This window comes from Cydia splendana, chromosome 8 (assembly GCF_910591565.1).
Source record: "Cydia splendana chromosome 8, ilCydSple1.2, whole genome shotgun sequence".
Taxonomy (NCBI): domain Eukaryota; kingdom Metazoa; phylum Arthropoda; class Insecta; order Lepidoptera; family Tortricidae; genus Cydia; species Cydia splendana.
Window position 1 is genome coordinate 11,978,188 of NC_085967.1, and position 13,324 is coordinate 11,991,511.

A 13,324-nucleotide genomic window follows, 5' to 3' on the forward strand; every position below is an offset into this window, starting at 1 on the left:
CTCCCTAGGGAGAACGCTTTTTCTATAACTCCCGCTAAACCTGCGTGCAATTCCACATTTACTGAGCGAGTGTGATGAAAACATTATTTCAGAATAGATATCGCAATCGCAACAACTTTGTAACTAACAACTTTGTAATATCTTAGTTATTGTATCTATTCGTTTTCTTTACTCTGGTTTAAATGCATTTCGCTATTGACTTTAGCAAATTAATTTAACTTATACTAATCAAAGTTGAGCCAGTGTTTCTGCAACTTTCTATTCAGGCTCCCAGAGAATGGAGCTTTCTGTATAAATACACTATGCCTCTTTGGTAACTGTTTAACTCGTTTAACTTCATATGAAGTGCTAAATACGGAGACTATAATTGTATATGTTACGGGCAACTTGGTAAGTCCGGTCACTATGAATAAAGACCGGTCTGTATGCACAATGCCCGCATCAAGGGGGCAATGTAATCAACACTGCATGATTGCACTTTGACCGGTCAGTATAAATAAATACGGCCTTACCTTGGGCAATGTAATAAAACAAATGAGCTATAGTGTAGGTTTAGTTTAGGTAAGTATATATGTTACGGGCAACTTGATTCGCCCAAATCTAATATTTAGTTAATTTCATTTTTATGTGTATTGTTTTTCTTTGTCTTTTCTTTTACTTGTGATGCAATGTGATAAATTCGGTCGCGTCGTGGTGAAAGCAGTTTATTTCTGTGGGGTGTTGCAATTCTTACCTATTCTAAAACAATTTTCTGTGGGGGGATTCAATTCTAACCTAACCTAAACTTACTTCTCTATAAACAATTCTTTTCTGTGTTCTAACCTAACCTAAACTTACTTCTCTATAAACAATTATTTTACCTAAAATAAACCTACACTACAGCTTATCTGTTTTATTACATTGCCCAAGGCAGGCTGGTCATAATTCATACTGACCGGTCAAAGCGATTAATCATGCAGGCATTATGCATACAGTCCGCTCATTATTCATAATGACCGGACTTCTCAAGTTGCCCGTAACAAAATACATTTTAATATGTAGGTACCAGTTTTATAAAAACTTTAATTAATAATAAACTCACTTCATAATGTGTCTAATCTAATTCGTTTAAGAGGTTTCTTCTGAATCAAGTCAGTCTCAAGTTTCATGATATGGATGTTATTGTAGGATGAAATAAATCATAAAACATTACCTCATTTTCATTTTAATGAAAATATTTCCTTCGAAGGAGGTACATCCAAACTTTACATCCGTCATTTTGCATGGGCCAACGGTCGAGTGGCGGTGGCAGGGGTGCAAGGGGGGCGGCGGCGGGTGGAGCGGCGCCACCCCGCGGCCCCCACGGGCCCCACGCGGGATCGATACGTCATTTGAGCTGGTCGCCATGGAGACCGCGAACGGAGCGGGGCGGCGCCGCGGCTTCGGGATGGTGGGTGCACGGAACTCCACGGGCCCGCGGGCCCCCGCCAAATGAAAAAATAGATACAGCCTTATTTGGGACAAATCCCTCTATAAAAACAAGCCAGTTAAGATGATGCGGAATTGAGATGTATCTGTTTATTACGTCTGGATATTACTTTAACTTGAATGTTTACTATATTCTATCTAGGTACTTTTAGCCTTCTTTTATGGTAGTAATTTAGTTTGGCCCGCAGTCCGTTTACCCTATGATATTAGATAACAAGGTCGACGAACCAAAGCCATATTTTATATGGTTACAATTACAACCCGCATATTTATACAAATTGATTGTATTGTAAGAACTTAATTAACTTAATTACTAAAAATTACTCGAAATGTTTAAGCTTGTTTTGTTAAGTTAGTCGCCTAATAGGTAAGGCGGTAATATCACATTTTTGCTACCCAAAATTACCCCGTACCCCTTACCCTTACCCTTTTACCCCTTACTCTGTCTATACCCCGTACCTATACCTATCACAATATAATATGTATAAATAAAACCTGTTTAAATATTTCCTTTAGTCCACCATCTTCTAAGCCCGTTTATTTTCATTTTCGATAATAAAATATGATCAAAGTTTTTTTTTAGCAGATAGGTTAAACTTGTAGAGTTTGGCTTGATCCTATCCGCCTAATATTCCCCAATACGCCGGGGCCGGTACGTTGACACTACTTCACCCGCGTTTGACCTAAGGGTTGTTATGGTTCAAAGTCGTTTGAGGTATCGTTATCGCTTTGAAAAGTATAGAGGAATTTCTCTAAATATAGATTACCGCCCTAAATATAGATTTCGCTAAATATAGATTAAGTCCCTTTTAACTCCCTTAGAGGATAAACTTTCAAAAATGCATAAGTAGGTAAGTAAATCAATTTTCATCACACTTGCTCGAAAAAGACTTTATTTCATGCAGGTAGGTGTACTGAAGGAGAAAGGCCTATATTATTCCCGCGGGAGTAATGGATTGTAAAAAAAACTTTTACAAAAAATAGAAAACCGACTTCAAAAAGGATAAAATAAAATAAGTATTATCCGTTTTTAAGTATAATTATGCGTTACCAAGCCAAATTTGAAGCATACCATGATTTTAGGGTGATTCGATAAGAATGTGGCTATATGTACGTTGGATTACACTACACCACACGACAGCAATGATCATACTTTCTGTAGATACCTAAGAACACACTGTCAATCCACCTTGGCGCAGTCCGTACGATGTTTGTCGGTATTAGTATAAAACCAATGCGATTGCCGACATGTTTTGTATAGAGCAATTTCTACAAATTTGTAAAAACTGTCCATAGTACTCTGGTGTGGGATTGGGACTGAGTTATTTCCCGCCTCTTACCCAGAGAACTTGATTCCAAAATATAAAACAATCCAACAATACAGGGCTTTAACTTTTTACCTGCATGGCAAATTTCACCAGTTTACATGGCATTTGTTTAGCCAAAAAGGTGACAAGAGACAGACAGGATTACTTTCACCATTATAATAATAGTAAAGTTGTAATGTGATTTATAGACATAAAGCTGATTATTTTTGACCGGTATTGTTACTATTTGTCTTGGTACCGACTTCAAACATATCAGTTGGTAACGCATAATTATACTTAAATACGGATAATACTTATTTTATTTTATCCTTTTTGAAGTCGGTTTTCTTTTTTTTTGTAAAAGTTTTTATTTTTCCATTTTTAGTTTTAAGGCATTGTTAAAAGCTTATGAGTGACGTGTGACGCATGAATGAAAAGCATAATAATGCGTATCACTAAATTCGAAATAATTCCTGTCACTACACAAACACAAAATCCATCCTCCGCCCCGCCACTGACCCAATCCCTCAACCCCCCGATCACTCAACCTCACAGCACATCAACCCCTGATTACGGAACCCCTCGACCCTGAACCCTGAACCACCAACCTTTCAACCGCCATTTCCCGATTCCTCAGTAGCCATACCATAAGTCTAACACTGACATATTCGCTAGCGTGTGCGTAACATACTTTCTATGCGTCTGGCTCGTACTGGCATCCTATTAGTGCGAGCGAGATGTATAGAAAGTAAGTTACGAAGACGTTAGCGAATATTATGTAGTAGTGTCAAACTCGTGGTAGGGCTACAGTTGTACTTCATCAAATTGGTGATTTTCGGAGGGAAATGCTTAAGTTACTATAGAAAACAACAAGGTCGCCATCCTCGTGCCTTTAAAAATTGAGGAGTTCCCTCATTTCCTAATGAATTCCGTCATCAGATTAGAACCAACAATATTGTGGGAACACCTGTAACTTCGTTCAAACGAAAAAAGAATTACTCAAATCGGACCACGGGTTCCGGAGTAATCTACATTTATAAAATCACCATCAATCATCATCATCAGGTCAACTCCATCAAATTAGTGGTTTTCAAGAGGAAATGCTTGATTTGCTTAAGACAATACCCAAATCACCATACATGTGCCTTTAAAAATTGAGGAGTTTCCTCAATTCTTCATGGATTCCATCATCAGAACAGCGCCAGATTAATGTGGGACGCCCTTGGAGGCAGTTCCCTTCAAACAAAAAAAAATTTGCTCAAGTCGGACCACGGGTCTCGGAGTAATCGCTACGTCCTACATTTTAAGAAATCGTCATGACTATCATTAAAACAATCATCATCATCAGGTCCACTTCATAAAATTGGTGGTTTTCGAGAGAAAATGCTCGAGTTGCTTAAGAAAACACCCAAATCACCATACATGTGCTTTGAAAAATTGAGGAGTTCCCTCAATTCCTCATGGATCCCAACATCAGAACAGCACCAGATTAATGTGGGACCACCTTGAAAGTACCTTGTTTCGAACAAAAAAAGAATTACTAAAATCGGCCCACGGGTCTCGGTGAACATACATAAAAAAAAAGCAACATAGCCACAACCGAATACAGAACCTCCTCTTTCTCTGAAATTGAAGTCGGTTAAAAAAGGAGTTATAGCTGCATTCAACTTAAAGTGCAGATTCAGAAAACGGATTTAAAAAAGTCGTAGTGCTTTTTAGGGGCCCGTACCCAAAGCCTAAAAACGGGGCCCTATTACTAAGACTCGTCTGTCCGTCTGTCTGTCACCAGGCTGTATCTCATGAGGCGTTATAGCTAGACAGTTGAAATTTTCACAGATGGTGTATTTCTGTTGCCGCTATAACAATAAATACTAAAAACAGAATAAAATAAATATTTAAGTGGGGCTTCCATACAATAAACGTGATTTTTTTTGCCGTTTTTTGCGTAATGGTACGGAACCCTTCGTGCAGATTTTTAGATCACAATACGATTGCCTAAAATTTAATTAGCAATCTGGAGGCCTTTCTCTAGGGGCTTCCGCGATTCCAATCCTGAGTTTTTGACTTTCGCTCGACAGAAAAAAGCAAGAATGTAGGTATAAAATGCTCTTTAATAAATTATAATACATTCTGCACATATACTAAAAATATGAAAGTTATTTCTAAAAATGATCAATTTTATGCTTGAGGGAACACCGCGATTACTTTTTTATTATTAAAATAAACAAAAAAAATAAATTAAAAAACATGATAACCGCGGTCCCGAACACACACATCCATCTCCCTCACGCTTACGCTCAGTGCATGAGAGTGAGAGAAGAACACGAACCTACTGGGCCTTAAAAAACAGAAGTATGTAGTGTATTTTGCTTTATGAAAATGCATAGTAGATGTGTTTACATTGTGAGAAAAAAAAATATATTATCGTGAGACCACATGTATCGGAACAACGACACAAAATGCGGCAGGCAACAGAAAACCTTTTTCAGCAATAAAAGAGTTTTTTTACTGAACTAAGATGTATACCGAAATAGATGTCGTTGTTCCTAAGGGTAGTATTCCATCTGTACAATATCTTTGTCCAATGTGTATTTGCGTCTCACATTTTGCTTAATGAGAGAGTGAGATGCAATGCACATTGGACAGGTGGAATACCACCCTAAGATTGAAATTGCCTATCTCGTAGAGTTTTTCATTTATCCTCGCTGCTCCATTTGGATTGATCATTTTGTATCCTAGTTTCTTTTTTCCTTGTCATATTAAGGTACCTATGTACCTATGTCTATATGTTTGATCACTCATCTTATAACAAGTCGCATCTAACACTGTAATTTGTGTCTTTTGAACTGATTTACTTAATTAGAAGGAAGTAATAGTCTTCTTCGTTTTGAATTAATTCCTTCTCGATTTGTCTTAAAAATGCTTTACTAGAACAAACAGGACATTGATGTGAGTTGTCAAGATATGTGCGTACCGATAAAATGTACTATGTATTTACTGTTTGCTTGGCATTTGGAATAGGTTTTGGTGCATTTACCTTGTATTAGTGAAGTCTTGTACTTGTGTGAAATGATTACTGCATCATTCTTACAGCGTCATGCTGACTGGAATTAATAAGTTTTATCTCTAACAATAAGGCCCCAATTGAACACACCAGATATAAATCTACCTATTCATCCTTGATAAATAATTTACTTTTCATTTCTCATGCTCTGAAAGAGGGTAATTGTTGTTCTAAAAGGTATGCAGAAAATGATACGTTTCTGCACTAGAGCATTTATATATTTTTTTACGATAAGCAATTGAAATTTGGGTATAAATGAATTTGTTATACAATTTCCATTCTGTTATTTAACTCCCCATTCCATAAATAACGATACTTTTGCCTAAATTGTTAATTGAAAGTACCATCAAAAAATACTATAAAAATTTATACTTAGTCATGTTTAGTGTCCGGAGTAGCGGTGGCAAATTTGACACAGAGGGTAATGGAGTCGTTTTTACAATTTTTTTTAAGATTGAATAAATAAATTATTCATTTATCTAAAGTACTTAGTATGATACTCGTAAATTGGAAGTAAGTAATTAAAACTTAGTGTTACGAAATTATATCAGAATCGATAGAAAAATTAGAATGCACTAAAATTTCGATAAAAGAAGAAGTTTTCTGGTAATAGATATAGTTAGGAGTATTTTAAGCCTCCAAGGAAGTGAAACCGTGTGAAATAAACTCGAATTGGTTCTAGATAGAAACCCAGATGTTGACGAATTAAGGAATATGATTTCAATGGAAAATTATAAACAAGTCCTAAAACATGCAACTCGGTAGATGTAGAGCGATCATTTTCCACTCATAAATGGATCTTGAATAAATTAAGAAACCGATTCACTCCGAAAAACCAGGAACAAGTGGCCATAGTCCACTCATTTTATAACATGGATACGCACTTAACTGTTGACTGCTTAGAGGATATAACCAACGGAGACGCCATGTCTAAAATTTTCGGTACAAAATAGTCTGCCGTTTTTTGCGGGGGAGGGGCACATCAAATGTATAGGTACGTCATGTCAGATAAACGTCAGTCCATACATATGGTTGACATGTGGTTGACCATTGGCCGCCTATTTTCGACAGAGGGGAACGCCTGTTAATGGCGGCTCCATTGTTAATTACTCCGAGGTTGACGGTGAGGAGGACCTCGAACACATAATTCCAGTCCTCAATTGTAGTTCAATGGCCTAGAAAATAATATATCATATGAGTCATATAGTAACAAAGTCAGCAACATCCACTTCAACTAAATTTATTTATTAGACTTTATAAGTTATACATTAAGATTGTTATTTGTTCTTCAGTTTATGTGGATGTTGCTGACTTTGCTTCTATATGACTCATATGGCAGGTATTACTTCTTAGTCTAGTAATTAGTAGTGACTAATATTTTGATAAAAAAACGTATTATCTATGTATGCTCGCAAGATAATTTATAGCAATTATTATGCAAAATTAATCATTTAATCTATTCGTTTAATCATAAAAATACTTAGGTGACTCCATTACCTTCTGTGTGAAAGCCACCGCTACTCCGGACACTAGTCATGTTTTAAAAAAAACACATGCATTTTACTTTCCTCGTATTCGAAATGAAAAATAGTGTTTAACTCGGGTGAAAGGCATCATTTCAGCCTCGGACTATTGACCAAACTACCTCAGCAGAAATAAGTGTGCCTTTCATTTCATCCCTTGGTTAAAAATCTACTATTGATAAATGTACGAGTATCCTCTTAGAATTGTATTAAGATAAAATAATAACAGCCTTGATTAAGCAAGAACAAAGCAAAATGGACCGCCTTTGTTAATTAGGCAATTATGCATATCATAAAAAATAAGATCAATATTGTACTATTACGTCAAAACGTTTTAAAATTGAACGACTGTGTTATACTTATTCTTATACAATTCAACCTACAAATATACAAACTTTCAAATACGTGTATTTGCTTATACAAACAAGAAAGTTAGCGAACAATATAAAAGTAATGGGATAGAGTGAGACGGCGTGCAAGTCGTTGTGAGTGCGAGAGGGACGTAGTTATTCAAATTGAGGGTACATATTTCTACATAGGTAACAAATAGCTAGTAAAGATTTGTATGGACATTCTTGATTGAATATTTGAGATAAAATTTTCCATTATATTTATCGCATAATTATCTTTAGTTGTTACAATGCACAACTTAATGTTTAAAGAAGTGTCAGAACGTGGCGTAATAGGAGGATTCGTATGCATGATTTATTCGTATCCTTTGAGTGACCTTTTTACGTTTATAGGTATGTAATATTTGGGCCATTTTATTTAAAGTTGTCCCCTACACTTTTTTACAAAATTTGTATTTTTTATGTTATTTCTACTCAGAATCACGAGCTCTTTCTATCCTAAAAGGATAGGAGAAAAAAAGAGTCCCAAGGTTTTTTTTTCCACTCCGTTACCATTTTTTCATAGAATTTGTATGGCGGTTTCGGAATGGAAAGATCGAAAAATTTATGGAAATCTTGGGACACTTTTGTTCTCCTATTAGGATCAAAAGAGCTCATGATTCTGAGTAGAAATAACATAAAGAATCCCAATTTTGAAAAAAAAGTGTAGGGGACAACTTTAAATAAAATGGCCCATTTATGCATTTTTGGATTTAGCACTCTTGCAAGAAGTATCGTATTTATAAGAGGTTTTTAAGTAGGTAGCTTAATTATTATTAGGTATGATATGACTATACGACTAAATCACAGGGTAGGTACTATTTTATTTTATCAAAAAAACAATTATAAATGTTATACCTATACTTACTTGTATTTTTAAATTATAACCAAGATTTTTTTATGCTCATTTTCTATCAATTATTTAAAGATATAAGACCTGAAATGTCTAAATAAATCAATATGTTTCAAAATCCCTGTTAGGTAAAATCATACTTCTTCAACCTAGAGCGCTATTACATTTCGGCGTTGAGCGAGTTTAGGTATTTTACGTGCTGCGGCAGGCCGTGCGAGCTCAGTATGCCGATCCCTTCTACCACACTCGCACTACAATGATGGATTAAACATTCTTGATCCTTCGCGAAGCATATTGAAATCAACCATAACAACACTAACTGTGCTTAACTTTTAAAGTCCTAAAACTGTTATTTGGTAAGTACGAAAATACTAAATGCAGTGCAAATGTAAGTGTGTGCAGTGTTCATAAATTACGTCATCTATTTTTGACCCCCCCACCCCTCAAATCATCCAAAAATCATGCTTCGGATGACTCTGTTTCCTCCTACGTCATACTACCATCATCCGATGTCCAGACCCCCCCCCCTCCTTCCATTTGAACTCGTACTTATGAAGGTATAAGTATTACTCGAAATAAATTATAGGTACTCGCTTATTTACATGTTTCGTCATAGCATTTGGTACCTATAGGTTGTAAAGTTTGTATCAACGAGGGTTTAAAAACGAACTAGTATTGAGGATCTGATGATAATGATGATGATTAAGGTGGTCATGGATACCAATCAACCATGTAGTAACATGATTAGGCTCGTTTGATTCGTCTCAACAAGATCTTTGACACTGAAGATACACAGGGTCTGATGATGGAGCTGGAAGGTGGCCACGGGTACCAGTCTATCGTGTAACTAAACAACTTCGTGTTTGGGCTCGTTTGATTCGTCTCAACACGATCTTTGACACAAGACAGTACTCAGGGTCTGATGATGGAGCTGGAAGGTGGTCACCATTACCAATCAACCATGCAACTAAACCACATCGTGTTTAGGCTCGTTTGATTCGTCTCAACAAGATCTTTGACACTAGGTGATACACCAAACACGAAGCCCAAACACGATGCCCAAACACGAAGCCCAAACACGTAGCCCAAACACGAAGTGGTTCAGTTACGTGATAGACTGGTACCCGTCGCCACCTTCGAGCTCCATCATCAGACCCTGAGTAGTATCTTGTGTCAAAGATCTTGTTGCGACGAATCAAACGAGCCCAAACACGAAGTGGTTCAGTTACATGGTAGACTGGTACCCGTGGCCACAGTCCAGCTCCATCATCAGACCATGAGTACTATCTTGTGTCAAAGATCTTGTTGAGACGAATAAAACGAGCCTAAACACGAAGTGGTTTAGTTGCATGGTTGATTGGTACTGGTGACCACCTTCCGGCTCCATCATCAGACCCTGAGTACTATCTTAAGTCAAAGATCTTGTTGAGCCGAATCAAACGATCCCAAACACGAAGTGGTTTAGTTGCATGGTTGATTGGTACCGGTGACCACCTTCCGGCGCCATCATCAGACCCTGAGTACTATCTTGTGTCAAAGATCTTGTTGAGATGAATAAAACGAGCCTAAACACGAAGTGGTTTAGTTGCATGGTTGATTGGTACCGGTGACCACCTTCCGGCTCCATCATCAGACCCTGGGTACTATCTTGAGTCAAAATTAATACATATAGAATGTCAGGTCGCTTCAAATATTTTTAATCCTGTCCGGTAGTTTATTAAACTGTACCATTATAAATTATAATACTATAAAAACAGTGCTAGGATCAAAGTGTCTCGTTGCGGTTTACACGCACACAGTATAGCGTTTTACACGGCGCCCGCCGCACACAATGATAAAAAATCTCGTTGTCGCCGTTGAAAATGTGCGGAGCCGACCGACACACGTCCTGCCTCTACAAGCTCTGCCGCGGCACTGAGCTTAGCGATGTTACGATTCGACTTCACAAATCGGTTCAAACCGATTTAGGTCTGAAGTCGACTAAATCGACTTGAGTGTTCCGTAAATCGACTTAAGATACGATCACCCGCTCTAAGCGCACCCTTTCCGATTTGTTGCTGCGTCACTTTCGTCGGACATATTGAGGCATAAAATGTACACAAATCGACTTCAAACCACGAAGAAAAATGTTGGCATGCACTTTGCCGTCATTATTGAGTCGAGTCAAGTCAAAACTTGGTATCTACAGGTAAAGTAAAATGAAACTTATGGTTCAAGTAGTAAGGTTCAATTTCGCATAGGCTTAAAGAGATCAATTTGGCGGTTTACTTGGATCGGTTTGCCAGTTTTGCGCCGCGTCGATTTGCTAACTGAACGAATTCGCGGCAATGACTCACGGAATCGCACGAGACCGCACGCTCTTTCCAGCTTGCTCGTATAGTGCTTTCCCGTTTTATCTTTAGCAATTAATGACATTTTGATCTACCGCGTAACGGAAAGTAAAAAAATATTACAAAAGTTTTAAGTCAAAAGTTTTTGCTGTCGTGTTATTCTAAGAATTCTAAGGGTCGAACAAACCGTAAAATTTACAATTCGATTTCTTCAACTCAAAACCAAGCGACTACGGAGCGGTTAGAACTACTGATAATTAAAAAATAGAAGTTAAATCGACTTGGCCAAATCGGTTTGCAAACCGATTTGGGTTTAAATCGGAGTCGACTTATTCGGTTTGAAAATTTTTCGATTTGACCCATCACTAACTGAGCTGGCGCAGCGCGCGTCATCGGTAATATAGAGTAGTTTTCAAAAAATTGCCAAAAAATTATAGTAGAATTTCATAAACACTAATGTATACCAACAGTATAAGCAAACGTTGCAGATTGCTTGAGTATGAAAATGACTTCGATATTAAGTAGATTTTCGTAGGAATTGACACTTGTTTCGGAGAGAAAATTGAGTTCGTTTTACTTTGATTTTCTCTTTCTCAAAGGTGTGTAGGAAAAATATCGTTTGATATGCCTAAAGTACAGGGTATTAGTAATACAAAATAGCCAGGTTTAGCAGAGTAAACTTCTCAACATTTCCAAATAAGAGCTTGCCATTCAGTGCTTCACGGGGTTTTTCGGAAACGACCATCAGAAAAAAAATCATTACTAATTTAATAAGTCCTTTTTCTAATATTTACAACGATATTTAAAAAGATAAGAAGAGACTTTTACTGGAACAAGTACTCATTGTTTCTAATAATGAGCACAAAGTCCTGAATTTCGTCGACTAGTATCATCAATTTCGCGTTATTTCGACTTTTCTTGTAAGAGCGCTCTTAAGTGGTCGGGTAGACATATATGTACAGTTGTACACAAGTAAGGATATTATTTGTAACATACCTAATACTTTAGGTATACTTACAAATAATAGTACATTTCAATGCAAGTGTGGAAAGTGTGTTATTATTTACGAGTCTTGAGATGAGCCGTAGGCGAATAAAAGACACGGGACAAGTAAATAATAACACTTCCACACGTACATTGATCGACGTTTTTTAATACATTAGCGAAAAAATCAAAATAAAACAAATATTGGTTACATGAGTATTACACTTACAGTTACGAATTTTCCCTTGAACTTGAATGATATTATAATTATACAGCACTATAAACTACGTTCAGCGTTGATTTACATTGCAAAAATTAATTACATTAACTCATTTCATACAAAAACACTGTTACAGTTGCAATTAAAGTTAATTATTTTGATACAACAAAATTTTAAGTGAAAATGGCGGGCGCCGGTTTGACTTTTTAATTTTTCTTTTTTTCTATTAACGACAGCCAACGTGGCAATGATAGTTCCATTCAGCCAAATAATATAAAAGTTTTTTTGTGAAACATCGTATTATACAACGTTATATTTATATAATAACTAATAAATATTGACTTTATATCTTGTAATAATACTTTTTGTAAGTAATAAATGTTTAATAGCAAAATTTAAATTATACAAAGTTTTTGAACATTCAAACTCTTTGGTATGGACGTATCGATTACGGTCAGAATTAAATTTAAAAAAGCTGGAAAAGTAAAAAGCACTAGTTCGCAAAAAACAACTTTGGTAACGCTAAACAGCTACGAAAAGTAGCACTTTTTGAGCAACTGTATTAAAAATAAGTTTTTTATTCACACTTAAATGGCGCTGACGCAAAGAAAGGCATTCCCATGTTATGATTATTGAACAAAAAGTAGAAAAGTTGAAGAGAGTTGCTTGCAGGAGCAACTTCAAGAACAGGTATTTACACTGTTTGAATATGTAGGTTGTGCAGGTCGTTTTAGATTATTTTCTGTTAATTTAATGTATGTATGTCAGGAATGGGAAAAGCAAACCATTAATTATGAAACTTTGTGTCTATAGAGCTTTGTGTCGACAATTGTTACGCTTAATGGCTTCTTGTATTGGTAGTCTAGTTGTATACTAACTTCAAAGTTCCTCATTAGTTAAGGATACAGTACTATTATAAGCAAACATACTATAATTATTTTGGGCTAATTTACTAAAATAAATGCCTATACAAATTAATATATAGGTATTGTTTATTTTTTAGATTTCTTGTTCAATTATATTCATCTTTTCATCTTTAAAAAGTGTGTAAGCTGCGCCATCTATCGCTAGTGTCCTGAAATGTTTCATCCGCTCCGTAAGAAGGTGCCTCCTTTGTAACCTATCCTTGGTTCATTCGAACCCTGTTTTTGGGAACAGTGGTATCTTGATTTACCACTAGATGGGGT